The 8,575-nt window shown below is 31.9% G+C and overlaps 1 long non-coding RNA gene across 1 annotated transcript; it reads left to right on the plus strand.

The window, feature by feature from the left end:
• Positions 1-2,872: 2,872 nt before the first annotated feature.
• Positions 2,873-6,027, plus strand: LOC129317187 (uncharacterized). The gene is made up of 2 exons (XR_008594964.1): positions 2,873-3,473; positions 5,781-6,027. It is a non-coding gene; the product is annotated as an uncharacterized LOC129317187 (long non-coding RNA).
• Positions 6,028-8,575: the final 2,548 nt, after the last annotated feature.

The raw sequence follows: 8,575 nt of genomic DNA on the forward strand, positions 1-8,575 counted from the left end.
CCTTGGTTTCGTTCAGTTCCCCTGCCCCATCACCGCCCTTCTGGTGAAGGGACTTTGACCCTTTCTTCGCGTTCCTCTTTGCTTGATCGGTGAGCCAAATTCCACCTTATTTTCTTTTTCTCATATCTAATCTGCATGTGAGTGTGTGATTGGGTGGCTGAAATTTTGAATTTTATCTCTTCCCTAAGTTTCAGTCTGTAATTGTGAGTGGGGAAAATGAGATGGAGTTTTTCCTGCCTAGTGCTGAAATTGAAGCTTGAGGAGTTTGCATTAGTTGGGTGGGCTCCACTTTAATTGGTTTCTTGGCTTTTAAAAAAATGGGTACGGATTCGTGCACCTGTTAGTGAATGAATAAAGTTTTAACTAAAGCTGCTCATATTGCTTTTTCTTGTTTAATTGTGCTAAGTGCTTTGTTCTTCTTTTCGTACTGCCTGGTCTTTTGCTTTATACAATAATGTTGGTTGCTGCGTTTGTATTCCTCTTTTACTTAATAAATGGGGAGGTTTAGATTAGGGTTTTTCTTTTTAGCTGAAATTGATTATTGGTAGACTTGGAAACTTTGAATATTATTTATATATGTGTTTGTTGAAGATTTATCATTGAATTCAAATGGCTTCTAATTTGTGAAAGGTTGATGTTGGTATTCTCCTTTTTAATTCTCTAAATTTTGTTTGGATTGAAGATTTTAGATTTATAAAGTGTATGAAAGAAATAACAATAATGTTCCTTTGGGTATTAGGGAATTAAGGCATGGACAATATTACAAAAATGGCTAATTAAGAGTAAATTATATATTTGGAAATGTCTTGGGTAGGTAAATAACATCCTAATAACTTATTAATAAAATTCATTTTTTACTAAAAATATCAATTGAGCATGTTTCCACACACACACAAACATGATATTATGATTTTAATTCTATTATTGAAATTTAAAGGTTAGTTTAAAACAAAGATTTTGTTTGGTTTTATTTATTTTTCAATATCCTGATTACAAACACCCAAGCATGAGAACTTGTGTCAAGGATGTTTTATGATTAACAATATTCTTTTCTAAATTTCAATATTTGAAAAATGGTATGGTATTCCATTGATAATTAAATTTCATACATGTTTGAAAATCTTTCAGTGGGACTAAATATAGAACGCTGGTTGCCAACAGTTGTCCTGTTAGCCCTTGGCGTGCTATGATACACTTAGCTAATAGGGAGCTTAGGAGACGCTAGCATTGTACAATGGCCAATGCACATGGATCGGGGGGATGGTAATTCATGAGAATTGTGCTCACCTTTGTTTTCATTGGTCTCATACTTATGCTTAATTCAGGGCTCCTGCCACTCTTGTTTTGTGGTTTTCTGCCTCATTTGACTAGTTATTTATCCTTATGGATGGTGTGTGCACACTCGATTGGTTATTTACCCTTATAATTTTTGTATCCACGATTGTTATCTCCATTCTGATAAAGTTATGGTGAAGAATATTTTGAAATTATTATTTTTAAACTAATCGTGTTAAACAAATTGATTTTCTTGAATGGATTTTTTTTATAATAATTAGTTGTGCATCTCGTAATTGTTTAATATGAGCCTGATAGTTAGAAAGTGGCATTTGATTGTTGTGTTATCATCACACAAGGTTGTTTTGCATTAACTGTTTAAATGAAGTTATTTGATTTGAGTTATGCACTCTTGTTATTCGGAATGACTATTTTAGTTAAATTTATGCTTATTCCATGATTATATTTATATCTTTCATTTCCTTTAATTGTGATTTGGGGCGTTTTTCATTAAAAAATATTTTTTTTATCTCAGATGATATAAGCTAAACTTGTATCTCAACTTTGAAGGTGTTAATTGAGGCATTTTATCTCAACTTGTATATTTGTTGGTAAGGAGTGGATATCCTTTTATTCAACTATTGTTGTTCTTATCGTAAATTTTAAGAAGTCTTATTTATATGGAGGTCCTATTAAAAAATTTTATAAGAAATTTATTGTTTTGTTTATATGAAATCAATTAGAGATAATATATTTTATATCAAAAATATGCCTTTAGTTTTGCATGAATGAAAAAATGTGTCCTAAGCTTTGAGAATATGAGTTTTACACACATATTCTGTACCGGTCAAGCCTTAATTTTTGGGACATAACAATATATGATCTGAGCGAGTATGTTTATGGCTTCAACATAAAAATTTAAAATGTGAAGAAAATAAAGGCTGTTGGTGAGTCACCTATAAAAGGAATTTCAATCAGTGGCTTTTGTTATCTCTATCTCCTTACCAAGCAACTATGGTCCCTTCTTGAACGACTCTGTTTTTGGATAAAGAAGAGAGATTTAAGAGCATTGTTTAGATCTTGATTGCTGCTCTTAATTATACTGGATTCTTTGGGGAGAAGAACTAGTCATGCTTTATAATAGTCTGGGTTGTGATGCTAATTCAATTGTGCGATTAATTAATTGAACCATGTAAATGGTTCTCCATGATTTTGCGCTTCTCTTCTTTTCTATTTTGTGCTGCAAATTGATTCGGTTGTGTTTTGACAATATCTTGTTCTTGTTTTGTATTTTTAACTCAAACAATTATGAGTAGAAGTGTAAAAACCTTGGAGTTTAAATCAAAAATTGAAATTTATATTTAAGTATTTGATGATATTTTTATTAATTTTTGGAACAAGTATCTAAATAAGAATCTTGATCTGGTAGAAATTGGTGGAAATCATACGACTACCTCATCTATAGTTCCCAAGTTTGAATCTTAGTGGGGCACTGGAGTTTTATTTTATTTTTTTAGCCTTTTAAATTACCATTTTGCCATTATAATCAGATTTTTATTTTCCCATTTTGGTTGCACATTCAGGAGTCATACGAGAGAAAAGTGGGAGATCAAATCGAGAACCTTCAGCTTCTGCTCCTCTCTGATTCCACCAGCGTTCTCCATCCTTCCTCTTCATTCATCAATGTCGCCACCGTGGGTGCGTTAAAGAGTGTCCTGCACCGCTGCTGCTGTGAGTTTCTCCTCCTCCCTGATTCAATTTTCGATCGGATATCAGTTGAGGGAGCATGGGAGTTTTGGTCCAGAAGCTTCGCCTTCTCTCCTCCAGTCCATGGTTTCTTCGCCGTTCACTGTTGCCAGAGTCGAGGTGCGCCATAGATTTCCCACCAGATGTGTAACTCTTTCTTCTTCTTCTTTGATCCTGTTCTGAATTGCTGAGAGAAATAAAGATTGAAATCCATTCGTGTCTTCTTCAACCTTCGATCGCAATTTAGACCACCGTCGGTGAGTGCTTGGCTGTGTTCCTTCATTGATTGTTCTCTAATCATCTGAACCGAGATTCACTTATTCTCCCCTGCTCCGTGCTCATTGAGAACTCACCATTTTTGAGGTGCCGTTGTGTAGAGCTCACTTTCTCTCCTTCCCTGTTCAACACCTGAGCTCCTCCCTCTTCTCTTTTGTGATAATTCGAGATCTGAGGTGAGAAGCTTCTATCATTGAGTTCCTCGTTGCTGTGTGTATATGACTATGGATTGATATTTTGAATTTGTTCTCCATTTTTGCTCTGCTAGCCGTGAGTCATGTGATCTTGGAAATTAGATTTCCTTTGAGTATTTAAATTTGATTTTTGTTGAAGGATAGCATTTGGAAAGCTGGATTATTTCACATGAGGACATTAGAAACTTTAGGGAAATGAAATTTGTAAAAAAAGAAGTTTGGTTATAGTTAAAGAATTCATGCTCATAAGGTATTCGATAAAATACCCCTTAGAAAAGTTTTGCTTGATTTTATATATTTATAAAATTTTATTAATTATTATGATAGATATTTAGTTTAGACATTATTGATCCATGAATTTAATTCATTGGTTACAAATTAAGGGAATTTGATTATTATGAATTTATATGCAACTTTAAATTCTTGGGGATAATATGGTTATTAATAAATTGTTAGATGAAAGATAAAAGATTAGAAAATTCTAATTTTATGATTGAAAATAATGTATTTAAAGTGTTTGATGCAAAGCTTAAGAGAAAATTTCATCTCAAGTAAATCAGTTGGTATGACTAAAGCATTATGGAGGAAATTAGTGATATAAATGATAATGCTTAGACATTGTTATTTATAAATCTAAATTTGATTTTTACAAAGGAGTTTATTTAAGAAATTATTGAAATCTTATCTAAGTCTTGGATTATTGAGAGTTACAAGGTTGAAAATTTAAAAAGTATATTATTGTTTTAGAAGTCATACTTGGATGTTTGGAAATAGTTGACCAAGAGAATTAAAGGTTACATATTTATTTAATGGTTTGAAATGTCGCACAGTAGGCATTTGGTAAAAGGCCTAAGAAGAAACTTTTGTGTGTAAAATTTGTTGCTAAAATTTCAAAGTTTTTATTATTAATTTTAGTTGAGTGAATTCTTTTAAAGAGAGATTTGTTGGTTTAAAAGTAAAGTTCATTAAGATCTTATATATTTTATAGGGTGATTGTAAGAAAAGTAGCTCAATTGGAGTTGTAAGAAGTGAGTGTTGAACTTTGAAGGTATTATAGGTAAGTGAATAATATCCTAATCAAGAACTAATTTTTTTATTGAAATAATATTCTATTCATATATAAATCACATGTACTATTTTAAGTGATAAAAAAAATTTACTAGCTAAATTATCCTACCCTGTGAAGTTATGGTCTATATATTGAAGGATAGATAAATTACGCTATGCGTATGTGCATTTTCTTACAAAATGTGTCTTAAGATTTACAAGAATATTTTTACAAGTTCTAGCATTCTTTTACTTGATAAAGGCAAGCATGGAATTTGACTAAGGAATGTGAAAGAAATTATAGTTATAAATATTTATATTGAAAATGATTGATGTTCTAAATAATTCATGTGAGTTTGATGTTGGAATTATAAATTATATCTTGATAGCTATTATTTTCTTGCATGTTTGAAAAATTAATTTTGATGGGACTATATACAAAATAGTGGTTACTAACAATAGTCTCATTAGCATTCGGCACATCATAGTTATGACTAGCTAGTTTATTTCGTGGACTTTGTCCTCATATTTGATATTCGTGGGTAGCATCTATGTTTATTTTCGTGGCATAATCCACATTTGGTTATCTATTCTTGTAGATTGTGCGTCCACGTTTGTTTTCATAGCTTCGTACTGTGTTTGATTGATTACTTACTCTCATGGATTATATGTTCATGTTTATTATTGTTCTATTAAAATCCTGATAAAGCACATTTTTTAATTAATTTATCACATATATAAATTCATTTTATTATTATTGACAAGGTTATCATGATAATCTTCATTTCTTTTTACCTAAGGAATCATGGCTTGAATGTTGATTCTATACTTATAGTTATACAAATTGAGATTATATTGACCAGTCCCCTTTTCATGTAAAATATTTAAATTATGGACTTTTTGTTTTGTAGATCTTACTATAGGTGCTCCACATAATTATAGTTAAAACCCTTATATATATATTATGCATAATTTGTTTATTAGAAGGAGCAGAGTTCTTTATTGATGTTATTTTGTACTGAGAAATACTGTCATCAAAATTTTTGGGAGGTCTTATTTTGGGGAAGGTTCTATCAAAATGTCTACAAAAATATTAAATCTTTCATTCTTATTATTCATATGGAAAACGGTTTGATTTGTTGTCAAATATCTTCATAGTTTAGAATTTAGAGTTTCTTAATTAAGGCTTTTGGAATATGAGCTTTGTTCCTATATTCTATGTTTGTCACACCTTATTTTCAGGGCATGACAAGAAGTTGAAACGGAGAGAGCAGAAATGGAAGACGCATAATGGAGATGAAACGGAAAGAGCAGAAACGGGAGACGCATAATGGAGGACAATAAACTCCTTGTAACCTCCCCTTAATTTCCATAACCTCCCTTTTAATTTGTAAGCTTCAATTTTTCACGATTCCAGAACTATAAATAGGGCCCTTTGGTTGTGTAAGGAGCTCAAAATGCAAAGAATAAAATTGCTTGTTTTTCATCCGGTTTCTGTGCCAGAAGTTTTCAATTCTTTTGTACCATGAATAAAGTTTAAGTTAACTAACTTATAAAAGAAGTGATATAGGTAATTATAGTCAATTGCACCTGATAATTCAGCTTGCGTGGACATGTCCACTCACTTGGAACTCTTATCATCGACCATAACTAATTGGTGGTCCCAAATCATCTGGATTTGATTCAAGTTCCCAAGTTGCAAAGGTGACTTTAATTTAAAAGTTCCCTTGTTCGCTGATTTCACTATGCATGCAATTCGTTTATTAATAATAAGGTTGACTTAGTAGGCTGTTGAGATGAAGCAAACTCATGTGTAAATTTATAGATATAGGAGGGCCATCTTGTTTTTCTACTTTGATCCTGCATCATGTGTCTCAATAATAATAGGGGGAATGGCATTAAGAGCCTTAAAAGCAAGAATTTTGCAGATAAGATCTAATAGATTTTGAAATTATTTGAGGGCTTAAAGGCCTCATTTGCAATTATCTTTTTGGTGAAATGACTAATTTGTCCCTCCCATAACCAGCTTCTTCTTCCTCCGTTCATCCTTCTCTCTCTTCCTCTGTTCTTCCTCCCTTGTCCTTCTCTCTCTTCCTCTTCCAACACTGATACAATAACCAAATTCATTTTCCTCCCTATCATGCTTCTCTATTCCCTCTCTTCTTCTTCCTCCTTCTTCCTTCTTTCTCTCATTTGAAACTTTTTCGTTCAACAAATATGAGTGGGTGATTCACTTTTATCCAGATGGGTATGGAGAAGACGATCAGGCGTTCGTCGATTACTTTCCTCTCACACCAACCAACTTGAAACGATTCACCATAGTGTGGAAAGAATGGATCAAGTGCTGCATCTGCCATATCAGTTTTATCTAATCATAATGTACGTTCACGTTCATTTAATGAAAACAAGTTGTTATTTATGGACTTTTTGTTGTTTCTGATACATATTTTCTTGCAACTGATATAAATATTCTGGTGTAGATGTTGTTTATGAAATTTATATTGTTATTTATGGAGTTTACATTGTGCAAACTTTGCAATTAAGTTGTGCAAATATTTATGTGTATCATATCAACAAACCCTGTATTATAAATATATGGACATTGTGTTATTAGCAAACGGATACTTTCATATTATATACGGACCTTTTGTTCTTCATTAACTTGAGAAACTTTTTGTTAAGCCTAGCCAACTGATAAACTGGACACACATGAACTTTTAGTTGAGAATATATGAACCTTCAGTTGTGCATCGAGGATATTATGTTGTACATTATTTGCTTACATCTGTATTTTGTCAAGCCTAGCCTACTGATAAAATAGAATCTTATGAACTTTTAGTTGAGAATAAATGAACTTTATATTGTGCATAATAGATATTGTGTTATGCATTGTTTGCCTATTTGTGTATTTTGTTAAGCCTAGCCTACTGATAAAGTAGAATCATATGGACTTTTAGTTGAGAATATATGAATCTTAAGTTGTGCATAGAGGATATTGTGTTGTGCATTGTTTGCTTACATCTGCATTTTATCAAGCCTAACCTACTGATAAAGTAAAATCTTATGGACTTTTAGTTGAGAATAAATGAACCTTATATTGTGCATAATGAATATTGTGTTATGCATTGTTTGCCTATTTGTGTATTTTGTTAAGCCTAGCTTATTGATAAAGTAGAATTGTATGGACTTTTAGTTGAGAATATATAAACCTTAAGTTGTGCATAGAGGATATAGTGTTGTGCATTGTTTGCTTACATTGCATTTTGTCAAGCCTAACCTATAGATAAAGTAGAATCTTATGGACTTTTAGTTGAGAATAAATGGACCTTATATTGTGCATAGTAGATATTGTTATGCATTGTTTGCCTATTTATGCATTTTGTTAAGCCTAGCTTACTGATAAAGTAGAATCATATGGACTTTTAGTTGAGAATATATGAACCTTATGTTGTGCATAGTGGATATTGTGTTGTGCATTGTTTGCTTACTTGTGCATTTTGCCAAGCCCAGCTTACTGATAAAGTAGACTTTTATGGACTTTTAGTTGAGAATAAATGAACATTATATTGTGCATAGTAAATATTGTATCATGCATTATTTGCCTAACTTTAGTATTTTGTTAAGCCTAGCATAATGATAAATTGAAATCACATGGACTTTCAGGTGAAAATATATCATAAAATTTTTTTTTCTTGCAATTGTCTTTAACTAGCCGTCCTCCCGGGAGGCCATGAACAAGGAGGATAGAGTCTTCTAAGATAGGAAGATTTATCATTGTTCAAGATGTGAGAAGGCCAAACACAGTCGCAAGACATGCAAGATCCTAACCCAGCGTGAGAAGTGGTTACATTATACTTCTTTGGTGTACATAAGCAACTATAATTATGTATATGAAAGCATTTTCAAATAATATTTTTTGAGTAAGTGGGAATCACAAATATTTTTTGTTTGTATATGTAGAAGCAACTGTTAGATATTTTGGATATAGTGGCTAACTTTTTGTATACATCACACTTGAAATATTGTATCAAATTTCA

This window comes from Prosopis cineraria, unplaced genomic scaffold (genome assembly GCF_029017545.1).
Source record: "Prosopis cineraria cultivar Desert tree isolate PC_DT_omini unplaced genomic scaffold, ASM2901754v1 PC8, whole genome shotgun sequence".
Taxonomy (NCBI): Eukaryota; Viridiplantae; Streptophyta; class Magnoliopsida; order Fabales; family Fabaceae; genus Prosopis; species Prosopis cineraria.